The sequence below is a fragment of the Chionomys nivalis genome, chromosome 24 (genome assembly GCF_950005125.1).
Source record: "Chionomys nivalis chromosome 24, mChiNiv1.1, whole genome shotgun sequence".
In the NCBI taxonomy this organism is placed as follows: domain Eukaryota; kingdom Metazoa; phylum Chordata; class Mammalia; order Rodentia; family Cricetidae; genus Chionomys; species Chionomys nivalis.
Window position 1 is genome coordinate 45217106 of NC_080109.1, and position 12061 is coordinate 45229166.

At 36.6% G+C, this 12061-nt stretch overlaps 1 protein-coding gene across 4 annotated transcripts in view; it reads left to right on the plus strand.

Moving 5' to 3' along the window:
• Positions 1 to 12061, plus strand: part of Nlgn1 (neuroligin 1) — an 872651-nt gene that overhangs the window by 71519 nt on the left and 789071 nt on the right. The window lies entirely within an intron of this gene.

The window sequence follows — 12061 nt, forward strand, 5'->3', positions numbered from 1 at the left end:
CACACACACACACACACACACACACACACACACACACACACACACACACACACACACAGAGCTGACTTGGGCCGCCAGCCTGCAGTCAGCACCATGGTATGTAAAGAAAGTGAAAGCGGTGCTAGCTAAAGCTTAGACTTTTTCTATGTGAGGGAAAAAGGGAAATACAGCCGCTTTCTGATGGTAACTTCTCTTTGCTTCTTCTTGAAAAAAATCCCCTCTGAAAAATCTCTCTTGCTCTCTCCTTTGCAGCCGCTGGTGCCCACTCCCCACCGCTCCTCCTCTCTGCCGCGCCACTCCCCTCTCCTGCCTCTGCTCCCCTCTCCTGCCTCTGCTCTCTCACGGCCAAACTCTGGAGGATTATAAGTTACATTTTCAGGACCCCAGTCACTTTAATAACACGTGATAAGTCACATTGTCTCTCTTAGAGCCACGCATGTGGCTCAAAGTTGGTGAGGGTTCCTAGACAGTAAACAATTGGCTGAACCTTGAGGTTGCTGAGTACATGCGAAAAGGTTCATTACTGAATAGAGTTATATCTAACGTTGCTTCAACTCTGACCTCGAATCAGCAATAAACAGCACCTGAGAAAATGACCTCGTGTGTTTGTCTCTAGGGGCAACCAGATATTGTCTCCAGGGGCAACCAGACTGTTTTGAATCTGCTCTGAAGTCTAAAGTTAGCTGTTCGTGTAAAAGACTGTCTTTGTGATTGAGAATCCTATGTCGTTCTGAGTAATGTAAAATATCCTAGTATTATGTCTAATTGATAAGAATTATACAGAAAGTAGAAATCATCCTCAGACCAACCACAGATATATTTGTATCCAGTAGATGGAATACTTTCGCTAGTTAAATATTATTAAGGAAGGAATGAAGTTCTTAGGGGGAAAAAAGTGACTCAGGAGAGTAATCACAGACAGGAGTGTCTGGTTTCCACAGTCAGTTTATCCACGGCCTAACCATGGAGCTCCCCACTGGGGATCATAAGGCCAATGGGTTGATCTGCTGAATACTAATTGTCACCTGCTGTATACTCCAATGGCATCTCTTAGTGCATGCATACATACACACGCACGCACACGCACACACAAGCCCAGAGAGCTGAAGTTAAACAAACTTGATATGATTCCACATTAATGACCCCAATGATAGACTACATCAGAGACTAACTACTCTATAAACATGTGCTGGTTTAGGGTGGCTGTTCACATAGGACTCCACTACTGCACAGCTGCTAAAGTTGAGTAATGGCGTGCAGTAACTAAGGAAAGGTTTATAGTGTTGCACCTACCACTTTACAGCAGCACTCACCACTTTTCTGATTATTCATGTCTTGGAGAAAATGGAAAAGATACTGAATATTGCACATAAAATAAACTGTGGAACTGATAAAATGACTATTTTTGCTCCGTTTCCTTTATCTTTCCTATTAGGATGTTGTGTTAATCTTTTCTTTTTATAAATTTTCAATTACATTTTAAGTACATTTTTATACTTGTCTTATCTCATATAATATTAAATTAAGACCATGTTGTTCTACATAGTCTTCAAATAAGATTTGATTTTGGATACAACATTTTCAAATAGATTTATCTTAATACAATAAATGTCTTTTGTTTCTGGATATTGTGTGTCTCCCAGTATTTTTTTTATTGTGAATAGTTAGGCAGTGATAATTTTAAAGACATAAATCTTGAAAAAATTAGTCTCACACTTAAATGTTGAGTTGTTCACTTAAAACATGTGGAGAGTTTTTAAGACTCTCTGAAGGACACTTCCAAATTGCTTTCCAGGAATACGATGGTAGCAGTTTATATTCTCAGCTACAGCGTGTGAAGATACGGTCTCGCCACACACTAATTAGCATGAGTATTTTAATTTAAGCAGTTTTGGCATTTTGAATCATGAAAAATTACATTTCATTGGTGCATGCTTTCAACTATTTGTTATTAAGAAGAAACTATGTTTGTTGGTGGGTTTTGTTTCTTTAATGAATTGCTGGAGTTTTTTATTTATCTTCTTTTTATTAATTAACTGGTAAAGAATTTATTCCTCCTTACTTTCTTCTAAATTACCCTTGCTTTCCCAGTTTGGGATATTTGACTACATTTCATTAATACAAACTGATCAAATGGTCCTTTGGGTACTCTTTTGAAAACGTTGATTATCTCTATGGAAGCATCTCCCTCACCATCCAGTCACAGCCATCCATATGTGTTCATGACTTATCTGTTATTAATCTCGATATCTCTAAATTCCCCTTTATCATACTTAAGGAAGACTCTAAAACTTCTTTCTAAAATATGTTTTTTTTAGGCATTAAATTAACATGTTGACTAGGTCCACCTTGTTCTCTGTCTTCGGCATTGCATGCTCTCCGATTCCCACATCAGCTCATCCCCATTATTATACCCCCAATACACTAACACAAGTTTCCAGTTGCAGCGAATTATAAGAATATTTCACAAATATCTCAAAATACCACATAGCCATTTCAATTAATTTTGATTGAATCCTTCCTTTGGTATTATAAATGTGATATATTGGTTCTTGAATGTGTCTGCTGTAGGTTATTTCAGATACAGTTGCAAAGAAATCTGATTGCAGCTGGGTGGTTATACTGGGTGAAGTGAGGCAGAGATCCTCACTCCAAACCAGGAGAACAGAAAGCACAATGAGATCATTAATTGGACACTATGAAACCACTGGCAGGCAATGCCTTCTTTTTGTTTTGTTTTGTTTTTGAGGCAGAGCTTCTTGGTGTAGCTTTGGAACCTGTCCTGGAACTTGCCCTGTAGACCATGCTGGCCTTGAACTCCTGGAGATCCGCCTGTCTCTGCTAACCCTAGTGCTGGGATTAAACACATGCGCAACCACTACTTTGCTTCTTTAATTATTTCTAATAACTATTATGTGGATAAAATCTTAAGCCACATTAGGAATTAGGTGTTGAAGAAATATTTTGTAAAATTTGGTTTGGTGTCTTGTTGCACACGTAAGGATTAAGCCTCAGAATTTACCCTGTATAACTGACCTGTATAAGTCAGTTTGAGTGGCCGACTCCAGTGAAGAAGCCGGTGGTTACCATTGCTTCAGTTTGAGCATCTTTGAAATCCCTACTTTACAGTATCTGCGTGAAGATCATGGCTTAGGTGCATGAGCTAGGACACGGACAGTGGCAAAAAAGGTGGTGATGAGTGTACATCTTTCTGATGTCACCTCCCTGCCGTCTCTGAAAGTCCTGTTCTGCACTCTGGAACATAATTTTGAGAAATTTTAAAGACAGTGGGGAATTGAAATGCACTGCAGGCATGTATTTAATTATCAAAGAATAAAATATTATATTAAAAAGCTTTAAAGAAATTTTAGTTTCCATGTCAGTACATAAAGGCAATGCCATATTTTCTACCAGATATGCAAAATTACCCTTCCAACCTTTGTGACCTAAAAGAATTTTCATGGAAGTCAAGCAGCTTCCCACTATTGTTACAAACTGAGAAGAATATTATGATTAACACAAAATTTACAATATTAACAGTCTTATTATTTCAAATAAAATGATGATAACTTTCCATTAAAAAACAAAATATATTTAATGACCTCAATTAATTTTTAAAAGCTTCAAACATTTATCCAACTCTCTCTATGCTGTCCAGGCTGGTTCTGAACTCCTGGGCTTGAGTGAGCTTTTTATTTCAGGGACTCAAGTAAAAAGGATAAGAAACAAATATAAATCTATCCAACTTGTAAGTGGGAAATTATTTTTATTATAATTAAATGAGAAAGTATGCAATACACAACATTTGAAGACAAAGAACTCCTGAAACCCAAGCTAGCTTTGAATTTCACATGTAGCTGAAGCAAACACTGAATTTCCTATCTTCCTGTTGCTACCTCCCGAGTCCTGTGTTTGCAGTCAGGCAACACTATGCCAAGCTTCTACAGCATTACTAATAGAACTTAGAGTGCCCAGTGCCCACTCCACAAGCCCCCTGAAAACTCAGGTTCAACCCCAGACCCCATATTTACTTCTGAAACCATTGGAAGCCTATTAAATTCATTTAAGCTATGTCGGTGGATAGGTATACAAGGCCATGCCTGTCTTCAGTTTGACTTGATAGTGTCCACCATAGAGTACTTCATGGTAGAATAAATAATTCATGGCAATTATTCCTCTCCATCTTCCCCAACTTTAAATTTCTGTCATTGAATTTTTTAAAGTACATTTCACATGTTAATGTGTTGATGGGTAACTTATGTGTGCATGCCATAAGCACATGTGTGGAAGTCAAAAGACAGTTTGCAAGAGTAGGTTCTTTCCTTCCATGGTGGGTCTCAGGAATTGATGTCAGGTTGCTGTGTGTGGCAGCAGGCACCACTACCCCCTAAGGCATCGCCAGCTCTATTTGTACTATTTCTGATAATACTGCAATTGAGCATCTCAATTTAATTATCTTTTGTTTTCTTTCTACTCTCTGCTTAGGATGATGCTCTTATTGATTTGTCGGAGGGCCCATCTATAAATATTTGGTTAACTTTTGATGTTGTTATGCCCTCTGAACATATGTTCATTCTGTGGAAGGTTTAATAGTTTTGCTTGTGTGTTATATAAAAATTTTGTTTAAATCTAAAGCAAAAATTTACCAAGACACCATGCCAAACTAAAAAGCTTCACAAAGGAAATAATCGGCAGAACTAAGAGTTAACGGGCATCATGGGGGAGGAGTGTGCTAGCAATTTACCTGACAAAATAAATATCAGAACTATGTAAAGTACCCAAGCAACTTAACAAGAAACAGGAAACAACAAAATCCTTTGCTCCAAATATCATCAAACGTTATGAATAGAGACTTCTCAAAGAAAAACAGCCAACAGGTGTGTGGAAATACTCAATGTCAGTAGCTATAAGGGAAGTAGAAGTTAAACCTACTGTGACATTCCGCCAACCCGATGATCAGAAGAAAGTAACTTGCACTGGTAAGCTTGTGTAGAAACGCCAGTGCTGACACATGGTCAGAAATAATGCCAGTGTTACAGAGCTATGGAAACAGGAAAGTTCCTTCACAAAACTGAACACAGAACTATTTATTACACGGGCCATTTCTCTCTCTGCTGTGTGTCTGCACAGAAGGTGGTGGCAGCATTCAGAAGACATTCTCGCATGCCCCCGTTTCTTCACTATTCACAGTGACTGTGTTGTGGACTCCACCTGGTCTCAGTGGATAAACAACAAGGGCGCAATTAAGTATCATTCAGCCTGAAACAGCAAATTCTGTCATTGTCTGAAAAGTGACTGGAACCGAAATACATCGGTTATCAAGATTTGCATTGCATATTTTCTGAAATATGTGTAACCTCAAACAGAAATGAATAGAATGGCAATTACCAGGGAAGGATGCTGGAGGGAGGAGGATGTGAGCAGAGGCAGTGCATGTAAAGAAGTGATCTCTGTTCCTATTTATACTTAATGTACTAAAGCACATGTAATTTGCTTTAAACATTTTAAGATTCTTTATTTTCACTATTTTCTTTATGGATTGACTGTTGTGTTTTGTTTAACAAATATATAAAAAGTGTGAAAATCCAAAACCTGCTTGAATCTCTCCCCAAGACCAAACAAATATTTTAAGTAAACAGTTTCAGGGTTTAAATTTTACATACCGCCTTTTAACTCAGGGGATGAGGTTTTACTGTCCATTGGAAAGCAAAGATGACTTTGTAGCTAGTCTTTCTCTGTCCTGCCAGCTAGCTCCCAAATAATGACACAGAGACTTCTTATTAATTATGAATGTTCAACCAATAGCTTAGGCTTGTTCTCAACTAGCTCTTATAACCCATATTTTTGTTAATCTGGGTTCTTCCACATGACTTTTACCTCTGTCCCAATTTGTGTGTTCAACTCGTTCCATGTCTGTATGATGTCTCCATCCTTCTTCTTCCCAGCATTCTCTCTGCCCTGAAAATCCTGCCTAGCCATTAGCCATTTAGCTTTTTTAAAACCAATCACAGTGACATATCTTCACACAGTGTAAGGAATATTCTACAATAGTACTTAGCTTTTGTGATAGAAGTATGCAAATGCTGCAGCAATGTTTTCTCAGTAGGACCTCTATGTCCACTGCTTTTCACATTTCCCAAATATAGAGGTAGATTGGCAAAGTTATTGTTTTATTTGTACATTGTCTAGTATTTTTTCGAAATTAGGAATTTCTCTAGATTTTAATAATCTGTTACTTGTTGGATATTTTGCTTGCATTTGAATTCCAGGAGAAAATTTTATGAAACATTATATGTATACACAGATGAATGTAGCAACAATTAAGAAAAAATTAACCCATGAATTTGAAAGAGCATGGAGAAATGGGAGGGTATGAAGTGAGGGAAGGGAAGGAGGACATGACGTAATTATATTATGATCTAAATATAAAAAATATTTTTAAAATAAAAGTAGTTTCAAAAAGAAATAAAGCTACCCAGTATATTAAAAAAATAAAATTTTGTTCAGAATTATAGTCCATTTAGATTAAACTTAGAAAATAATAGCATTCACAGCACACAGAAACTCAGGCCATTAGATTGCAATTATCAGATAAGCATTTGGAGAAAGAAGGTCTGCAGAGAAGAGTTTCCACGGCTGCTGTTTTCCTCTCTGTGCTCTTGTGTCTCTACATTGCAGGAATAGGTCCGGCATTGATTTATTTTTGCAGATGGCTGAAGCAGAGCTCTGAGACACTGCAGCTCCAGAGCAGACATTACTCAGCTGAAGACAATGGTGGGAGGGAGGCAAAAGCATATTCTAACTGTCCTTTATTACTTCCCTCCCCCATCCATTGCTGAGCTTTGGTTTTCTAAGTTTCTTATCAAATAATCAAACATTGCCTGACTTGTCCTGGATATTGAAACCAACACGTATTTTATTTAAGTTCAAACAAGTCCTCCTTTCTCTGAATGTTATTAAATGAATATTACTTTATAAAAATTCTGACACCTTATGTTAGAAATTGAATTCATTATTTTAACTTGTTTTATTTTCTTTTTAATGCAAAATTTTATACAAGAATACATTTCGTGGTGGACTCATCTTCCCATGTCTTCCTGCCCCTTCTGCTAGCCTCTTTCACTCCCCTGAAGATGTTCGTGTCTTGTGGGCATCCATGATTTTATGTATTTATAGAAAAGCTACCCACCACAAGTAAGAGGACGCATGGTACCTGCTTTCCTGAGACTGGCTAAATGCACTTGATAGCTTCTCTTTCCCTACAAATGGCATAGCTTCATGTTACATTCCCATCATGCCTAAATACCACGTTTTCTTCTTCTCCTCTCATGTTGAATGCCTGCATTGGTTCCCATCCTACACTATTGGAAATGATCCTTGATTTCCATGTGTCTTTGTGGGATGGTGAGTTGCAGTCCTCTGGAGTCCCTGGAGGGACTGAATATGCTAGATAGATTTTCAGTTTTTTAAAGACTAAACATCTATACTCTAACTTGTCTTCTTTTCTGATAAATACATTTAAATTTGTCAACCATCTTCTAAGTACTGCTGTAGAAGTAGCCCACAAAACATGCATTTTTTTCGTTATCCTTTATATTTTTATTAAATTGTGTTACAATTTATTTAGCTTATAAATAATTAAAGGCTATACTTATAAATTTTCAAACCATTAAATGAGAATTTGTGAATTACTATTTTGTTATTTTGATTTACTGCTGTTGAAAGGTGAGTTATATATAATACTAATCTTTAATATTTGCTAAGGCGACCTTTGTATTCACCTCATAGGATTTCCACGTGTACTTTAAATAATATTAATCCACTAATTGCTCTGCATGGAGTTTTGTATATATCAATTAGCTATTATTTACTTTCCCCAAGCCTTCCAGATTCTTATGTTCCTTTTATATGTTTTATCCTTCAAATGTCAAGACTCCTGGGTTAAATTTGTCAAACTCAATTTTCCCTTTTGTGATTTTTCCCTTACACTTGTACTAACCTTTATTTTGCACCAATATTTTTAAGGACCATTCAAACAAATTATAAAATCTACTTTATGCAGTGTTGTTTTTTATTACCATAAATTTTCCCAATTTGATTACAATATTTTTATTGTCTTTAAATTTGGTGCTTGGAGTAAAACCCATTGTATCACTGATGCTAGATAAACGTCCTACGTCTGTGCTTCCCTCTACTCTTCTGATATTTCCTTTCCCATAAAATGCTTCTGAAACCTGCAAAGCTGCAGCCTCATTTCTGGTCTTCTTTCTTGTTTCTATTTTTATTTCTAGAGGTTTGTCAGTAAATGCTAGTTCTTCTTAAGCATCATACAACTGCTTAATTTTAAGATTTTCTGGTTTTGAACATATGATATTTAATATGTATTTATTATAGCTCCTGATAGATTTTAATCTCTTCCTTTCAACTTCAAAGGTGCTTTATAGCTATTGATTTTTATTTATTTCTCCATTTGACTGATGACATTTTCTTTGTTTTACATTGTACATTACAGATTCTGTTATTTTTAGGATTATAATAATTTGAAATTTTTAATTCTTGCTGAAACAATATTAACATTAAGCAATAGTCATCCTGCTGTACAACACAATTTCGCTTGGACTTCTATGCACTTTAGTACTCTGTGCACAATTGTTTTCATTTGTTTTAGAATTTTTGTCTCAACTCAACTTTTACTACATCTTTGTGAATTCTTAGTGTGTGTGTCTGTGAAGATGGAGGGAGGGAGAGAGAAGGAGAAGAGAGAGAATGTGTGCGTGTGTGTGTTACCAACAAAGAGCTTTCAGCAGTCCACAACATATTTTTCATCTTCTTTGCTATGAATTATTTCTTATTTTCTGGAGGTTCATGATAAATTAAATTTTCTGTTCCTAAAGTGCAATTTTCGTTCTTTCTGTCTGTGAGTGCATGTGGGCCATGGAAAACACACCTTTGTTTTGCATTCTGATGAGCTGAGTGTGGCCTTTCAGTGACACCACAGTGTCTTTCAGAATAACTTACATTTTTTTCTTTCAGTTTATTTATATGGTGGATTACATTGATAGATTTGCGTATGTTGAACCAGCCCTGCATCTCTGGGATGAAGCCTACTTGATCATAATGGATAATTTTTCTGATGTGTTTTTGGATCCGGTTTGCCAGTATTTTATTGAGGATTTTTGCATCAATGTTCATGAGTGAGATAGGCCTATAATTCTCTTTCTTGGTTGGGCCTTTGTGTGGTTTTGGTATCAGGGTAATTGTAGCTTCATAAAAGGAATTTGGTAATGACTCTTCTGTTTCTATATTGTGAAATACATTAAGAAGTATAGGTATTAGCTCTTCTTGGAAGGTCTGGTAGAATTCTGCATTGAAACCATCTGGTCCTGGGCTTTTTTGGAAGGGAGATTTTTTATGACCGTTTCTAATTCTTCGCGACTAACCAGTCTATTTAGATCGTTCACCTGTTCTTGGTTTACATTTTTTTCATTGCATTGTGGTCTGTTTTGTTAGCGGTATATCTGGTGTATATTGTTCAAAAAGAATCTTCTTTTTCTTTTTTTTTTTTACTTTTTCTTTTGTGTCACATAGGAAGGCTTATTTGCCTGGTGTTAGATCTAGGGTTTATTCCCAATCATTCTACTGAGCAGTTGTTTTTTTTTTTTTTTTTTTTTTTTTTTTGGTTTTTTCGAGACAGGGTTTCTCTGTAGCTTTGGTGCCCATCCCGGAACTAGCTCTTGTAGACCAGGCTGACCTCGAACTCCCAGAGATCTGCCTGCCTCTGCCTCCCGAGTGCTGGGATTAAAGGTGTGCGCCACCACCGCCCGGCTTGAGCAGTTGTGACTAACCATCATTGCTTTTAAAATTTTTTCTCCTTATAATTTCTTCACTTTTCTTTGGAGCTCCTCCTCTGGCCCAGAAAAATATTTTCCTGTTTCTCTAAACATGATTTTATATTCTTGCTAAATCTTTGGACACAGACTTACTTTTCACTAATATTCCCCCTTCTCCACCTTGACTTCAAGTGTCTGGTTCCCTTTGCAACCTTTAAAAGCCTTTCTCCATTTTCCTGTATCTTGTCTTTTTTTGGTAGGGTTCTCATTTCTACTCATACCATCAGCAGGAACTAGGCATTTCCCTAGCTTTATTTACTCCCACCCTTGAATTTGGACTTTCATACCTGTATCTTTAGGATGGTTCAGAGTTGAGTGCTTTGATGTCTCTCATGTTCCAAAGTCCCCCATCTGATTTCTTCAAATCCCTCTTCTAGAAACTGTTCTTGAATCCAAGTATGAAGTCATAATAAATGTATCAGTAGATGCTGGATGTAGCACTGGTCACCAGACTCTGTTTATTATACTACTTAGGGGTGACTGTTCTTTAATCTTCTGCTGCCTTGGTCCTTATCAATGATCAGTTTGTCTTTGAAGTTCTTCCTCCCTGGGAAGTAGCGCAAGGGTGAGAGCAGAAGCAAGGCTGATGGACTTTGAAGACATCTCTGGCTTTATAGTATCATCTTTATGTATTTTTCCCGAGCCACATAACGTGGCAGAGATAATAATAATCACATCACGAAGCTGATAGAAGTATTTAAGAAGAAAATGTATGAGACGTGTTTAATGCTCTGTCTGTCATATGGTGGGTGTCGAGGAATGTTAAATTCTATAACTGTTAGGAATGGGTCTTTCTGAATTTGCCAACAATGTCTCTGTAAGGTAGAGCTGCCACAAAAAAAATAATTTGCTGAGCTTAAGATTTAATGTTAACCTGCTTAGATATGATGCGTAATTCACCTATGATTAGAGTGTTAGGCATGGTAATTGTTATGTGCATAGCATTGTGGATAGACACGTGCTTCTTAGGAATCAATCAAGCCAAACTGAAAAGCAGAAAGAGATGAAAATCATAAATGAAAGCATTTGCTACCTTAGAATTTTCTATATATTTGGGTATCCTTAAGGCAAGGTTAAATAAGCATGCAAATTTATTGTTCATGATTGTATTAAAATTAAATAAATTAGAAAGAGGTTAGATTATTATAATACAATATGATGGCATAACGTAGTGACATAAAAAGAAATGAATTAAGCAGAAGATTTTGAATAAAATACTAAATCAAGATACCTTTCATATGTAAGTATTCTGAATTGGGAGGACAATAGAAAAGTAGAATGGATTGGAAGACTAACAAAGTAAGCGCTTATAGCCTTTGATTTAATACTATGTAGTGAATTATTAAAAATATGATGGTACATATGAATCATGCTATCCAGATTTAGATTTAAAATTTGGAATATGAAACCAGGTGTGTAGCATACACTTGTAATCCTAACCCTCCAAAGAGGGAGGCAGGAATGCTGGAAATTCAAGATCCTTGGCCATACAATGAATTCAAGGTTAGATTGGCATTCACGAGGCTCTGCCTCAATTTTTGTTAAAATGTGTTTGGAATATATATGTCAATAGTCTGACATGGCAAGCATGGGTATACCCCTACATGCCCTCCTACAACAATACATTTTCTAGACCCTTTCCTGCAGGTGTAGCTTATTTTCAGTGGTTCTTGCTTTTAGATAACAGTAACTATTTCTTGAGTTGTAAAATATTGGGACTTCCCTTATTGAGTTTATATTACATGCTGTACTTTGTGCTGAAGTTTTATGCATAGTAAATTTCTTTTATTCCTAAATACATGGCTATGGGATGTTACCAACCTCATTTTCCAAATGAAGAAACTGAAGCTCAGTAACATTAAATAGCAAGCCCCAGGTCACACAGCTGCTCAGTCACTTGCCTGAGAGTTCAGTCCATGCACGTTTATGAGATTTGAACCAGAATCTTTGCCTTCTGGGGGTATTCCATACTTGGCCTAAGCAATGGTGAGATTCATTTGCACATGCTCCCTGATACAAAGAATATAAAACAACATCATTTCAATATCTAATAGACAAAAACTGTGTGACAAACTGCACTTTGTGTTTATCAGTGACAACTGCTAATAACATCCAGTACTAGTTGTTCCCAAACTGCTGTTCATGCTTGCCTGTTGAAAATATGTACATGA